Genomic DNA, 11,089 nt, shown 5'->3' on the forward strand with positions numbered 1-11,089 from the left:
ACCCCTTTCCATTGCTGGGTAGTGCTCCCTGACGATTTCCAGGTACCTCCCAGAACATCAGTACCAAACTTCTCCTGTCAGAATTCTCCCAGGTCCCCAGCATAAGTACAACTGTAATTATCAATTTTTATCTCATTGCATTCTCAAGGTTTAATTTGTATCTGACTTCTAGAATGCATGGTGAACTAACTAAAGGTGACTTTTTTGAACAAATAAAATTTTGGATCTCTAATTTCAGACATTGATCGTTGTCTTAATAAATCAAGATAATAAATATTCTGTAGTCTCACACCCATGACTTGATAGATCCCTCCACTCATAAAATGTGTGCTTATGTTTTTAATGGAATTGGAATATTTATGAGAATGTTAAGGCTGTGTAACTATTGAGATATGAAAGGTTCGGCATTTCCTTTTAATGCCATCAGTATTAGTTTTCACATGAAGGCTCTTGTAACTAAGAGATGCTTGAAATACCGTTCAAGTCACTTAGCATCATGGACCTAAATTAGTAACAACCAGTGTGCTGGCCTCTGTATAATAGCCAGTTGATTGGCTAATTTTTCCATTTTATACCTGGTTAAAATCCATTCGATGCCTAAGTGGTGTGTGGAGCACACATCCATTGGCAGATGCCTCTTTGCCCAGCTCCCTGCCACAGGTGGTTTGGCAGGAAACCTGCTGATGAGCAACCTGAGTATAACTCCCCGATATCACTGATATAAATAGTTCACTCTGCCTCCCTCTCAGGTTCCTCTAATGCAGAAGCAACGTGACTCTAACACTTGGTAGCTGTCTAACCTTAGTAAACTACTTCATCTCTGTGAATCTCAGTTAATCATCTACAAAAATAATAGTGATGTTGATAGCTGCCTAACAGAATGCCAAGTAGATAAATGAGATATTAAATATATTTGGTATTTAAAAGAGGATGAAAAACTCTTTTTTTCTGTTAATGCCTGGAATCTATACTTCAAACTCTTCTCTCTGTACTTTCTCTACTTCCCTTGCCTTATGTAAAAACAAACCTGCCGTTCAAAGTTTTGTTCTTCCTTGTTCCCATATGCTCAAGTGAGAAGATGCTGATGTTTTATGTGCCCATTAGTCTTTCGATGTGGTTCTTCCACCCTTTCTTTAAGACCCTTTTTTCTATGGCTATCTTTTCCCTTCTCCATGATGTATTTCTTTCATCTGTGAACATATTTAAGCATTTTTCATCTTTAAAAAAAGTTAAAGTAAAGAAACAAAATAAGCTTTTCTCTTGACTCAATGCTTCCAATGACTAGAACAATCTCCTTCATGACTTGAAAGACAGGCATATTCCCTCCTCCTGGACCTGAGCTAAGAACTGTAAATGAAATGAAGTTGTAATTTTTGCCCCAAGGTTGTTCATGGTAGTGAGAAAATAAAATCTCTATTCTATGTAGTACATTTTGTTGTGATTCTGTTTGCTCACTTTTAAACAAGAGGAGGCTTGTTTCTTGCTCATGCAAATCTGATGTGGATTTTATTGCCTTCTGTGTATCACGTGGCAAAGGTAGACCGAGCTTCACGGTCCATGGAAGAATTTGGAGGACCTGACCTGTTGCTTCAGGTCCATTTATGTCCAGATCCAGTGAACCAGAACTAACTCAGTATTTTCAATGTAATGACAAGAACAACAAAGGCTATAAGTGTGATCTTTATGTGTTCTCAGGAAGAGAAAACAATGGTAAACATGCAGTACAATTTCTCCTGGCTATTACTAACATCATCTTTTCAATTACTATTTGTTTCTCTTATATGTAACCTCTTAAAGGATATATACTCAATTTTATCCATCTTATTTTTTTAAGATTTATCTATTTGATTGAAAGGCAGAGATACAGAGAGGTAGAGAGAGCTCTTCCATATGCTATTTCAACCCCAAAACTGCCACAACCACTGGGGCTGGACCAGGCCAAAGCCAGGAGCCAGGAGTCTCTACCATGTCTCCCACATGGATGCAGTGGCCCAAGCACTTGTGGCATCCTCCACTGCCCTCCCAGGTGCACCAGCAGGGAGCCAGATCGGAACTGGAGCAGCCAGGACTTGAACTGGAACTCATATGGGATGCCAGCCAGCAGACGAAGGCTGAATCTTCTATGCCACAACACTGGCCCCCGAGTTTCTTACATAATATCTAGCACATGGCAAGCTCTCTGTAAATGTTCATTAAGTGACTGGCTCACTGAATGAATGAATGACTCATTGAATGAATGAATAAATAAATACAGCTTGTATCTGAGGTCAAGTGGTAATGGGTAAGATTTGACTCTGATATCACCACTCCCAAATAAATACCTTTATGGGGAAACAACCCTACATCATCTTCTCATATTTCTGTGTATCTTACAAGTAAATCACTTCCTGTCTTTTATTTTAGACTCTTTCAAGTACATTCACATCACAAACAGCCTGGGGTGACAGAGGCCATATCTCCCTGCAGGGCTATCAGAAGATTTTCTTGTAGTCTTTTTTGGTAGAAACAATGCTCAGAAGTAAAGGAAATACATGCTACTAATCAGTATAATTGAAATAAGAGCAAGAGGAAAGCATATTTACTTTCCTTATAAAAGATTCAGACACTCAAAGCTCGGAATTCCTCTCCCATAATGTAACCCTCTGTATGTGCAGGTGTTGTCCGACTGTTTGCATCACCCTGTGGGAGTAGAAACTCAGGGAGTCAGAGCAAAGTGCAGAGACTCTGGCTACTATTACTGGTCTAAGAAATTGGCCTTCATACCTGACCCAAGAGGCTCATGTCCTCTGCCAGCATCCATGAACCCATGTCAGGTTAACTTGAAAGCTTGTAAATGGAGTAAAATCTGAGACCCTTCACAGTCCTTGACAATGCTTTCCTCCAGAAATTTTTAGTTTGTATTCATTTTGCTTTTAGTTTGGATTGTTTAGTAGGATCTTTGCCCATAAAGCTGAACATCCTCTAAAAATGTTTTGTACATCTCTGCATGTGTTGATCCTGTTTTTCAGATAAATGTAAAAGCAGCTTCCTGTATTTATTTACCAAAAATATAATTTGTTATTGATGTAAAAAATTGTCATGCTGATGACAGTCATATATTTTTGAGATCTAGCAAAAGCTGTTGATGTCATTACTTTCCCTTCCTTAAGTTACAAAGGTTCCTGTTCACAAAAGGCATTAGCAGACATTGTAATGAGAATGATCTAACATACAAGAGGGTCTGTTAATACATGGCGCATTGCAAGCAGTTTGGAATGTTACAGAATGTCCTTCCGCCTCCCCTTTGTTCCGGCGCACAGAATCTATGCTGGAGTGCAGGTGTGTTCCTGAGATGGCCATTCTTGAAAAAGGCAAGTGCTGTGCCAGAAACCAGCAGATGCATTTTTCCAATTTCCCACAGGACAGATCTAATGGAATGGTAGATCGTTTGTGATGCAAGATCAAAGCAATGCGTTAATGCATGGATTTCTACCATTCCTTCTTCTCTCGGACACCCACTAGTTTGTCTTTTGCTACAAACCGCCCACTGGGGCAAAAGAGACCAAAGAGAAAAAGTACATATTCCTGCAGGGTCATATGAGTTTTCCATTGACTGACAGTGAGGAATCTCTAGATTAGAGAATCTTCTAATTGAGATGTGGTCATACTAAAGAAGGAGAAAACAAGCCCTTACCTGAGAGTGACATGAATGGAAGAACAATAATGAGGTCTTCCTTATATCACTGGTGACAAAGACTAAAAACACAGTGATTTTGCTACAGCAGTTTCTTTCTTTCTTTTTTTTTAAGATTCATTTATTTATTTGAAAGGCAGGATTATGGAGAGGCAGAGCCAGAGAGAGAGGGAAAGAGGTCTTCTACCTGCTGGTTCACTCCCCAAATGGCTGCAGCGGCTGGAGCTGGGCCTATCCAAAACCAGGAGCCAGGAGCCAGGAGCTTCTTCCAGGTCTTCTATGTGGGTTCAGGGGCTCAGGCACTTGGATCATCTTTCACTGCTTTCCCAGGCCGTAGCAGAGAGCTCAATCAGAAATAGAGCAGCTGGGACTCAAACCAGCATCCATATGGGATGCTGGCACTGCAGGCAGTGGCTTCACCTGCTACCCCACAGCACCAGCCCCTATAGCTATTTTGTTGTAATAGAAAAACAATTTGCCTCACTTAATGAATGATTTTAATGAGTTCGTCTGTTAATTTCCAGCAATGGCAATGTCGTTTTAGTAAAATATATTTTAAGAGCACCTATAAAACTGTAGTATTTTGGATGTTTTAGAAAACTTATTTCTCATCTTTAAAATAACAATTATGTATCTATGAAATCCAAAAAAGATGCTCAGGAAGAGATAGTTCAGTTTTCCCCGGATTAGGTTTTTATACAATATATAATATTTTTATTCAACATTTTTTGTTGGTTCAAGACAGCACACACTGAAAATGTGTTTCTAATATACAATTAATCAAAATAAACAATTCAGCTAGCCAAACTTAGGACATAAAGGGAAATACGTAAAAGTAACAAAAATGACCTCAATTTTTTAACAATTAAGAATATATCGGCCAGCTCCGCGGCTCACTAGGCTAATCCTCCACCTTGCGGCGCTGGCTCACAGGGTTATAGTCCCGGTCAGGGCGCCGGATTCTGCCCCGGTTGCCCCTCTTCCAGGCCAGCTCTCTGCTGTGGCCCAGGAGTGCAGTGGAGGTTGGCCCAAGTGCTTGGGCCCTGCACCCCATGGGAGACCAGGAGAAGTACCTGGCTCCTGCCATTGCATCAGCGCAGTGCACCAGCCGCAGCATGCTGGCCGCGGCGGCCATTGGAGGGTGAACCAATGGCAAAAGGAAGACCTTTCTCTCTGTCTCTCTCTCTCACTGTCCACTCTGTCCAAAAAAAAAAAAAAAAAAAAAAAAGAATATATCTAGGGGTGCCGGCCCTGTGGCGAAGTAGGTTAATCCTCCACCTGGGGCGCCGGCATCCCATATAGGCACTGGTTCTAGCCCCGGTGCTCTCCTTCCAATCCAGCTGTCTGCTATAGCTTCGGAAAGCAGTGGAGGATGGCCCAAGTCCTTGGGCTCCTGCATCCGCATGGGAGACCCAGAAAATCTCCTGGCTCCTGGCTTCAGATCAGCGCAGCTCCGGCTGCTGTGGCCAGTTGGGAAGTGAACCAGCGGATGGAAGACCTCTCTCTCTGCCTCTCCTTCTCTCTGTGTGTAACTCTGACTTTCAAATAAAATAAACACATCTTTAAAAAAAAAAAAAAGAGTATATCTAGGGACCAATGCTGTGGCTCAGCAGGCTAAGCCTTTGCCTGTGGCACCGACATTCTTTATGGGTGCCGGTTTGTGTCCTCGCTGTTCTTCTTCTGATCCATCTCTCTGCTATGGCCGGGAAAAGGAGTAGAAGATGACCCAAGTGCGTGGGCCCCGGCATCCGTATAGGAGACCCAGAAGAAGCTGCTAGCTCCTGGCTTCAGTTCAGCTCAGCAGTGGTGTTGTGGCCATTTGGGGAGTGAACCAGCAGATGAAAGACCTTTCTCTCTTTCTCTCCCTCTCTCTGTAATTCTACCTCTTAAATAAATAAATAAATAAAAATCTTTAAAAAATACATGTTTTAGAAACTAAATGTTCATCGATGAATTAAACTGGTGAGCTAGCTAAATCTTTATGCTACCATGTGAATTTTAGGACTTCAGAATGTGTTAATTTTTTAAAAATTTTAATTAGTTTTTGACAGATTCTATATAGTTTACAGATACAATTCTAAGAATATAATGATATTCCCTTCTTCCCTACATCCCTCCTTTCCCCCTCTCCCTTGCTCTCCATTCTTTCTTTCTCATTTGGGTTTTTGAGATAACATACTTTGAATTCATAGTAAAAGGTATAAAGCTTCACTGAACCAGTTTAACAAGTAAAAAGCAAAAAGACCCTCGTCTAGTGAAGCATGATCTTACATTTTGAGCAAATGAAAGTTTCTCTTTCCCCAGTCCCTCTCCATTCTTTAAATACAATAACATTAATCTTAAAAAATAAGTTTATTTTGTCACAGAATAATTTTGAAATCCATACATATGATGGGTCTTCAAAAAGTTTGTGTAGAATACATATTATGAAAAAAATGCATGGATTTTAAACTTTTGTGACAAAAGGACTCATCTCTCAAATCCATTTTCTGCAGATGTTTGAAGCACCCTCGTATAAACAGAAAGCAGAGTGACCTTCAACAGCAGAAACCATGTCTGTCATCTTGCTGCGGTTTGGGTCAGGCACCCAGGGAATGTGCCTTGCTCCTTGCCCAGTCATGGAAGACAATCATGTTTGATGTTACTCATGGAAGCAACTTAGTAAGCTATTGCAAAACTGTGTGAAGAGATTGAAGCAAAAATCCTCATTTAAGATGCATGAGTCCCTTACCGCAGCAATGAGGTCACCACTTGGGATTCTCGCATGCCGTATCAGAGTGCTAGGTTCAGGTCCTGATTCTGCTCTCCATTCCACCTTTCTGCTACTGAGAAGCCTGGGGAGTAACAGGTGACACCTCAGGTACATGGGGGCTCTGCCACCCACAGGGAAACATAGACTGATTTCTAGGCCCTTGGCTTCAGCCTGGCCCAGTCCTGGCTATTGTGGGCATTCGAGAATGAACCAACAGATAAGAGGTCCCTCACTGTCTGTCTGTCTTCCTTTCAAATAACTATAATAATTAATTTTCATGGATAATTAAAATTAAGTCAAAAGGAGTTCATTGAACTGTCCCTGTTCCACTTTCATCTGTGTAAGTATGAAACATGTACCTTGGGAGCTGGTTGGGAACAACATATATGTGCACAGTGTCTGGACGGGGGGAAGGATGAGGAGGAAAGGATAAGGGAGGAGAGTGAGATCTTAGATCTTCTTCTAAGGCCTAGGAAATATAGGCAACTTCTCCCCAATTGTATGTTTTTCTTTGTAGCTACTGCTCAGTACAAGTTATTTTGGAGCCCTTCATTTGTATATATAACTGCTACATATTTATTGTAGAAAGAATACAATACATATAAAAGTAAAAATACATATCCCACCCCAATCATTTGATTATCCAAACACCACAGATAGCCATAGTCCTATGTTGGCACAAGAAGAGGAATCAAATCTTCAGATAGTTACAGAATAACTGCAGCTACATGCTCTAGAAAATTCCAGGTCCCATCTACTATCAACCCCGACACTGACACGCTTCTCTCATTTCCCTTTTCCCTTCCCTTTTCTCAGCCTTTCTCTGCTTCTCTTCTGACGCCAGAGAAATGTCCTCTGAGTACATAGGAAGAGCCATTCCCATTGTGCCTCCCCGGGCCCCAAGTCTGCCATTCAACACGAACCTAGCCTGCAGATGAGAGAACCAGGCCTTTCCTGTGTGGTTAAGTGAATGGACATTCCTCTGTCATTTTTATAACTTTAAGATTTCCCTCTGTCGAGAAACTTGGTAAAACAGAAGCCTGCTTACATGGATAACTGACATTCAAGAATTTGCTGTCTGCTTCAAATTTCCTCTTAGTCACCATGGACAGACAGGTGATACACCAACCACCAGGCCCCATAGTGAGTTTGGCTCAAAGCAGATGGTGGTGCCAGACAGGAGAGACGAGTAGATCAAATTCCATCTTTTGGGTGCTATTCAAGTGATGCTTGTCTTCTCTTCATGTTCTCATTGTTTGCCTGTCAAATGCTAAAATACCTGCTTTGTGAGCTGGATTGTTTTCCCTCTTCACTGAACCATTATTCTCACCCCCTCTTCCAACAGAGGACATTTTTCAATTTGCGCAACTGAGCAGGACTACCTCATTAGCAGGAAAAGTTGAACCAGGGTCAGCCTCATCCTCTATGGCTGTGCTGTGGCTGCCTAGTTTCCATCAAAGCACACTTGACCATAGATTTGCCTGCATACAGAATGTTTCCTGGCTAGCTATCCCACCTTGCAGCATGATGGACCTCTGACCAAAGACATGCCCCATCCTTCCTTTTCACTTCTGTCCCTTGGACTTCCTTGTCAGTCATTCAGAATTATTTTTCCTGGTAAAGTTGACTTCTCTTATTTTATCCTTTCAGATCAACAGTAGTAAAGGTCACACCTTGCACTGTCTCACCTTTTAGTAAACTCTTCTTTGGAGAGATTCCCGTTGCATTGGCAAAGTCACTGAGCCAGTACAGCAGCAGATAGGAGGAAGCCGGTCAGAGCCCTAGGCTGTGCCATCTGTCACTCTGATGTCAGAATCACAGTGCTGACAACAGGCTGCTCTCTATTCCCAGTCTTTGAAAACAAGATGATCACACCTTATGCTTAAGTACCAGACTACGAACAATGCATTCCAACCTGAAGTTCCATCTACAGCACATAGTCTTTAGAAAATCTGTGATCTGTTTTTGTTGATGCTTCTAATAACGAACGTAACACCAACACTTCCACCAACTACTACAGAGACACCAATTAGGCATCTTTGCACATCATTGCTCTAAAAACAGTAATCAAAAGGGCAGAATACTCAGGTGGATTATTTGGAACTCCAGTGTGTCACTGTTCCACATGAATATTGAAAGAGACAAGCTCATCTGTGAGTACCATTAGTTCTCAGACATTGGGCAAGATTCAGATTCAACGTTCAGATCTGTAAAATGGCGGTGGTAATGACAACCAGTTCACAAACAGTAAGTCCTTTCCATGTCCCCAAAATGGTGCTAAGTGTCTCATCTCCATGATGTCTTTCAATCCTTGTAGCAAGCTCATGAGTTAGACACAGTTTAAACACTCATTTCACAAGGGAAGATAGCGACTCAGAGAGGTCATGTCTTTGCAAAATCAATATGAGGGTTAAATAAGAGAAGCCATGTGAAATGCTTTGTTGGGCGCTATCGTGGTCATCCTCGGTATTGATCACTCTCTCAAACTCAGCCTAGTAATACTTTCATCCAGTTGGCTACTCATGTCTTGAAATACAACCTTGCTTCTTGTCAAAGTCTTTTCCATCTCCTCTCCCAGCGACTACTCTAAAGTTTTTCATTTCCCTTTCATTGTGAAATCATTCCTATGATCAATCAATACCTGTGAAGCAGAAAATATAACTTATTTCTTTCAGCCTCACACTCTGAACATAAAAGGTCACCTTCTCTCTTAATTCAATATACAGTAAACACTTAACTTTTAAAATAATGTGCCTTAAATTTCTTGATTTGTGCACCAACTAGACAAGCTTTCACTTAGGCAATGCTGGCAATCCCTTGAGTTTCAGTATTTATTTTTTTTTTTGGTTACACAAATTATACAAAATTCAAACATTATAGAGAAAATTAACTGTGAAAGGAAAATCCTCCTTCCCCCAAAATCCACCTTTTAGAGATGGGTATTGTTAATAGAATGACACATATCCCTCCATCTTTTTACTATACAAATGCTACCACTATTTCTATTATTTACTGTTTTTTAAAGATTTATTTAATTGAAAGTCAGAGTTACACAGAGAGAAGAGAGGCAGAGAGAGGGAGGTCTTCCATCCAATGGTTAACTCCCCAATTGGCCACAACGGCCGGAGCTGCACCGATCCGAAGCCAGGAGCCAAGAGTCTCCTCCAGGTCTCCCACACGGGTGCAGGGACCCAGGGACTTGGGCCATCCTCTACTGCTTTCCCAGGCCATAGCAGAGAGCTAGATCAGAAGTGGAACAGCCGGGCCTCGAACCAGTGCCCACATGGAATTCTGGCACTTCAGGCCACAGTGACAGCCCCTATTTACTGTTACATAGACAGATATACTCTGTTGTGTGGACATATATTTAAAATCCTGCATGAAATTCTTGTGATTTATATATATATAATTTATATATAATTTCCAAGAACTTTTGAATAGCCCTCACATGTATGGATTTCAAAACATTTTTGCACCATAAATAAGTCATTAAATGACTAATATGTATAATTTAATCCCTGGATGAGTTGGAGAAAAGATAGAAAATGAAAAAGCCCATGAGAGTATTACAGGCATGGAAAGCCAAAACTCTCTGGCAAAAAAAAAAAAAAAAAAAAAAAAAAAAGAAAGAAAGAAAAAAAAGAAAAAGAAAAAGAAACAAAACTAAATGAAAAACCTCTGTGAGTGAGATCCCAGTGGAAAGAACAGGTCATCAAAGAATCAAAGAAGGAGATAACTTTCTCTAAAGGGAGGAGAGAACGTCCACTTTGACTACGACCTTGTCTAAATATGATCAGAATTGGTGAACTCAAAAGGCCTTGGCAACTCATGACTAGAGCCTAAGGTGATTACTGATGCCATAAACAAGAGTGTCAGTTTGTTAAGTCAACAACAGGAGTCACTGTGCACTTACTCCTCATGTAGGATCTCTGTCCTTAATGTGCTGTACATTGTGATTTAATGCTATAACTAGTACTCAAACAGTATTTTTCACTTTGTGTTTCTATGGGGGTGCAAACTGTTGAGATCTTTACTTAATATATACTAAACTGATCTTCTGTAAAAAAAAAAAAAAAAAGAGGCTTCCATAGCCTTGGAAACTCATGAAACTCATGACTAGAGCCTAGGGAGATTTCTGATGCCATAAACAAGAGTGTCAAATTGTTAAGTCAACAACAGGAGTCATTGTGTACTTACTCCTCATGTGGGATCTCTGTCCTCAATGTGTTGTCCAATGTGAATTAATGCTATAACTAGTATTGAAACAGTACTTTTTACATTTTATGTTCTGTGTGGGTGCAAACTGATGAAATCTTTACTTAATATATACTAAATCAATCTTCTGTATATAAAGATAATTGAAAATGAATCTTGATGTGAATGGAATGGGAGAGGGAGCGGAAGATGGGAGGGGTGCGGGTGGGAGGGAAGTATTGGGGTGGAAAGCCATTGTAATCCATAAACTGTACTTTGGAAAAATTATATTTACTAAATAAAAGTTTGGAAAAAAATAAAATAAATTTTATTTTGTTTTCTTAAAAAAATGTTTATTTTATTTATTTGAAAGGCAGATTACAGATAGAGATGGAGATACAGAGCAATTTTCCATCCACTGGCTTTCTGCACAAATGGCTGCTACAGCCATGGGTTAGTCCAGGCCAACG

The sequence above is a fragment of the Oryctolagus cuniculus genome, chromosome 13 (assembly GCF_964237555.1).
Source record: "Oryctolagus cuniculus chromosome 13, mOryCun1.1, whole genome shotgun sequence".
Taxonomy (NCBI): domain Eukaryota; kingdom Metazoa; phylum Chordata; class Mammalia; order Lagomorpha; family Leporidae; genus Oryctolagus; species Oryctolagus cuniculus.